Source organism: Nicotiana sylvestris, chromosome 3 (genome assembly GCF_000393655.2).
Source record: "Nicotiana sylvestris chromosome 3, ASM39365v2, whole genome shotgun sequence".
Taxonomy (NCBI): domain Eukaryota; kingdom Viridiplantae; phylum Streptophyta; class Magnoliopsida; order Solanales; family Solanaceae; genus Nicotiana; species Nicotiana sylvestris.
This window is the reverse complement of record NC_091059.1, coordinates 207,987,155-207,992,619: the sequence shown is the minus strand read 5'-3', so window position 1 is coordinate 207,992,619 and position 5,465 is coordinate 207,987,155. Positions and strand designations below refer to the sequence as shown.

General features: G+C 38.4%; 1 long non-coding RNA gene across 1 annotated transcript; it reads left to right on the top strand.

The window, feature by feature from the left end:
* Positions 1–329: 329 nt before the first annotated feature.
* Positions 330–1,899, top strand: LOC138886976 (uncharacterized). The gene is made up of 3 exons (XR_011405955.1): positions 330–438; positions 1,107–1,165; positions 1,821–1,899. It is a non-coding gene; the product is annotated as an uncharacterized lncRNA (long non-coding RNA).
* The last annotated feature ends 3,566 nt before the right edge of the window (positions 1,900–5,465 follow it).

The following is a 5,465-nucleotide window of genomic DNA, read 5'->3' as shown; positions in this document are numbered from 1 at the left end:
TATCTGAGAATTTCTCCAAATATAATTGGAATCATGGGGTTTTCTACCTACAAAATTGAAGGTATATGAGTCTAGTTTCTAACACATTAAACTGTTCATCAATACGACATCGGAGTAGAGAGATATTCGCGTTTTCGCGAGACCGCACAAGCAGCTTCCAATGGGACCCACTTAGGCGGTGGTTGACCTACTTCAATTTATAAACGATTTGGACGCCTATTTTTGCTCATTTTTCAACTAAACTTCGTCTCCAAACTTCTCCTAACCCTACTAAACATATACCACAAGGTTTTGAAGTGATTCCAAAGTGATTACACCATATTTCAACATCAAAACTTAGTTCTAGTGAAGAACAACACCTCTTTGAGGTTGTGTTGTCATTGAGGATTGTTGTGGGCTGTATTTGGATGAAATTCCAAGTTTTTGCTGCTGTCTAAGGTGAGTATAACAGCCTACTAATTGTGCTTAATCTTGCTTGTATGTTGGTTAAGTTGTTAGGATGATAAACTACAAGATAATACTTGGATTAGCTTAAGTCACTTCTATGGTGTTGTATTGCTATTAAGGGTTGTTGTAAACTGAATATAACTTGGATTTTGACTTGAAGTTACTGTATAAGGTATGTATATTGTGATCTTGCTTGTGCCTAAGGTTATCTTGATGTTGATTAAGTTAAATGGATGGGCTAGACATGAACTAGTGAATAAAGTTGCTAATTGAGGATAGTTGAAGTTGTGGATTATTTTCGTTGTTATAAATATATGGTTTAACGCTGGAATCATTGATTAATGACTTCATTATCATGTTAATGATACTTTTATGTTGAAGTAAGAAGTCTATAAGGATTGATAAGGGGTATACGGATTCCAATCGGAGCTTGCCGCTCGTCGTAATGTAGTTGTGACTTCTTGTTGTTATATGGTGTCTTGATATTGATAATTATGTATTGATGGATTGCTCTGGTAATTGTTGTTGGTATATGGTATTGGAGGAGGCCCTTGTTACAAGGGAGATGCTGCCCAAATTTACGTAAACGAGCTACTAGCTTAAGTTATAGACTTAGCCTTTGCTCAGCACTGATTTTGAATCTCCTTATACTATGATAGATTGTGTTGACTTGTTTGAAGAGTTGCTTGGAAGTGATTAAGGACTCAACGGGTTTAAGGTATGTTAAGGCACTTTCTTCTTTCTTTTGGCATGATCTAAAGTGAAATGAATACGCTACTTCATTACGGATCTACTCCTAGCAACTAAGGTTGTCCATGTTGTTCTTTCCTTATAAAATTATTCTAAGCAAGCGTGTATGATCCTTGAATCCTACTAAGGTTCATATTGAGGGTATGGATGTCCATAGTGTTCTTAAGTCACTCCAAAAGGTTTAGAATGTGATTCCATGAGTCTAGCATGCATTATATATAGTATCTATTTTACTCTACCGAGCCGCTCTATAGTCGGCCGGGTACGACACCTATTGTGCAACCACTGATCAGTTGGGTTTACCGAGCTCCACGTGGCCGGGTACGATTCTATCGAACCTTATGATGGTCGGGTACGCTTTTACCGAGTCCTCTTTGAGGCCGGGTACGATATGATGATGATGATGCCCACAGAGGCGAATATTTTAAAAAGTTTATGTATATATATGTATTATGCATTTCATATCAGTAACCCCCAGAGGCACTCTGATGTTACAGGTTGTATCTCCTCTATCTCTCTCTTTACATTACTGTTCTTGTTTATGCTTTCCTGCCTAACATACTCGGTACTTTATTCGTACTGACGTCCCTTTTGCCTGGGGACGCTGCATTTCATGCCCGCAGGTCCCGATTGATAGGTTGACAGTCCTCCTAGTAGGCTATCAGCTCAGCGAAGGTGTTGGTGCACTCCACTTGCTCCGGAGTTGCCTATTTGGTCAGTATGCTTTGGATATGTATTGATTGATATGGCGGGGCCCTGTCCCGACCTTTATGATTTTATGTACTCTTAGAGGCTTGTAGACATATGTCAGGTGTATGGATAATTGTATGGCCTTGTCGGCCTATGTTTCGAGTTTACTAATGGTCATGTCGGCCTTATAGGCCCGTATGTCACATATATTAGTTTGTATATCATGTTGGGTCTTCATATGTTGACTATTCCCTTATGTTTTATTCTTGTTATCTCAGGACGAGTTTTCTAGCTCATTTACTCATGATAACATGATAAGAAAGATATGTTACGTTGGTACTCGGTTGAGTAAGGCACCGGGTGCCCGTCGCGGCCCTTCGGTTTGGGTCGTGACAGAAGTGGTATCAGAGCAGTTCTGTCCTAGGGAGTCTACAAGCCGTGTCTAGTAGAGTCTTGTTTATGGGTGTGTTGTGCACCACACTTATAAGCAGGAGGCTACAGGGCATTTAGGTCTGTCACTCTTTCTTCTTACTCTAGATCGTGCAGTAGAGCTCAGTTGTAAGAATTCAAACTCCTAAATTCGACAGGGAGAATTGATCCATTGCAAGACAACCCTAACAGTCCTGTCCCCAATAAGGATATCCCCAGGTGATAACATCATATGCCCTGCAGTTCTGAGAAGGAATAAAACTTTTAAGAGAGTAGTTTTGGAATTAAAGAGGACTCCCACAGCTCGTTCTGAAACAAGAAGGCGAGGAAGGGATAAATGGAAAACCATACCCAGCAGACATATCATCCCTAGCAAGCAATATTATCCCCCAGCCAGTTTTTGGGAGCACAGAGCAAGGAAAAGGGAAAGGAACAATCATACCCCAGCAGGAGTGACACGATCACTCACCATGTTAAAACTAACAATATTCTCTTTGATTTCTACAGGAAAATAACGGTTGATGGTGGCGGAAAAACACGCCATAAGAAAGGTCACCAAAACCGGGCCAGAAAATTTTCTGCCGTTGTTCAAAAATTTTCTCAGAGGAACGAGGAAACAAATTCATATACATTTCTGTCTTTTCATTTCTGTTCTAGGTCGCCCACCAGTATAATGCGGGAATATATTTCTGTCTTTTCATTTCTGTTCTAGGTCGCCCACCAGTATAATGCGGGAATACATTTCTATTCTAGGTCGCCCAACAGTATAATACGGGAATACATTTCTGTTCTTGGTCGCCCACCAGTATAATGCGGGAATACATTTCTGACTTTTCATTTCTGTTCTAGGTCGCCCACCAGTATAATGCGGGAATACATTTTTGTCTTTTCATTTCTGTTCTAGGTCGCCCACCAGTATAATGCGGGAATACATTTCTGTTCTAGGTCGCCCACCAGTATAATGCGGGAATACATTTCTGTCTTTTCTTTTCTATTCTAGGTCGCCCACCAGTATAATGCGGGAATACATTTCTGTCTTTTCATTTCATGTTCTAGGTCGCCCACCAGTATAATGCGGGAATACATTTCTATTTTAGGTCGCCCACCAGTATAATGCGGGAATATATTTCTGTCTTTTCATTTTTGTTCTAGGTCTCCCACCAGTATAATGCGGGAATACATTTCTGTTCTAGGTCGCCCACCAGTATAATGCGGGAATACATTTCTGTTATAGGTCTCCCACCAGTATAATGCGGGAATACATTTCTGTTCTAGGTCGCCCACCAGTATAATGCGGGAATACATTTCTGTTCTATGTCGCCCACCAGTATAATGCGGGAATACATTTCTGTTCTAGGTCGCCCACTAGTATAATGCGGAAATACATTTCTGTCTTTTCATTTCTATTCTAGGTCGCCCACCAGTATAATACGAGAATATATTTCTGTCTTTTCATTTCTATTCTAGGTCGCCCACCAGTATAATGCGGAAATACATTTCTGTTCTAGGTCGCCCACCAGTATAATGCGGGAATACATTTCTGTCTTTACATTTCTATTCAGGCGCCCATCTGTTTAACGAGAGGAATACTTTGCAGTCTTTACATTTCATGTTTCAGGCGCCCACCTGTATAACGAGAGGAATACTTTTCAGTCTTATACTCTAGGTTTTGAGATCAGTAACCCCTCCGTAAGGCAGAAGGTTACAACAGGAATCCCCAGTAGGAAACAATAAAAATCCCCAGCACCGGGAAGCAGAAGGTTGCAACAAGAGGTCCCAGCATAAGTCCAAATTCAGAAATCAAAAAGAAGGCAGAATGTTACAACGAGAAGTCCAGCACAAATTCAAGCGCATGAGTCAAGGGAAAATAAGACAAATCTCAAAAGAAGCGACCTTTGAGCCTCGTTTGTTCCCAGCATAACAAATCTGATGAAGAAAAGCCGTATCCCCAGAGAAACCTTTGAAAGTTTAGTGGATGAAGCCATATCCCAGCGGACCGAATAAGATAGTGAGGACTGGGATTCAGAAAAGCAAAAGGTCAGTGCCATCCCCAAGTTTTCGGAAGAAAGAAGCGGCGGAAGAGACATAATCCGACAAGAAAGCAAGGCAGCAAAGACAAGTTGAAAATAGATAAGATCTTGTGATCCATAGGCTAGCCTAGCTTCTGATTTTCTTGTTTTCTTTTTGGATACGGTGTAATAAGGAGATCAGTAAGGCAGTGGTAACAGTATACAACAGCAGTAACAGCAAAACCACAGTTCCCCGGTAGTCCCAGCTACCAAGACTTCCCGAACTACATTGACCTGATTCCTGTTTAGCCCAGGATATGTAGGAAACCTCTGAAGCAAAGGTTCGGCCAAATCTTTCAGAAAATGCTTCACGTGGAGTACTCGGATGGGCAAAAATCGCTCACTTTATCTTTGCACGAAAACCTCTCGTATTTTCGGGCAAAGAGGGGCAGCTGTAAGCACGTGATTTTTGTCCTATGAAAGAATTACTCCCAAAAATTCAAAAATAAAATAATTTTCCTTTGTATGCAATTTTTGTTATTTTTGTGGTATTTTTGTATAATTATTTGTATTTTTATGAGTGCATGTTTATTTGTTTTAATTAATAAAAATATAAAATATATCACATTTTCATTTAGTATTTAATTAAGTTTGTTTTACAAAAAAATGAAAGTCACAAAAATAGGAATATTTTGCATTGTTAGCATTTAATGTCAAATTATGCAATTTTGTTTTAATTGGTGTTTAATTGTGTATGATAATTTTTGTTAGGAGTTTAATTAGTATTTTTGGAGTTAATTTAGTTTGTAGCTCAATTTAGAATTTTAGTTTTATCAACAAAAAAAAAAGAGGCCTACAAAACGTTAATATTTGAATTGAGTCTAATATAGCTATTTTGACTATTTTACCTTATTTCGTCGCAAAAGAAAAATTACAAAAAATATATATGTAAATTTTAGCTTATGTATTTCTCATAAACTTGAAAAAATACAAAAAATAGTACCTTATTTTTTATACTTTATATAATTTCGAAAATTATAAAAAATGTAGATTTATTAATGTTTTGTAGTCATTTTAAACTTAAAAAATATAGAAATAGTACTTTATATTTTTATCGTTGTATAATTTCGAAAATTACCA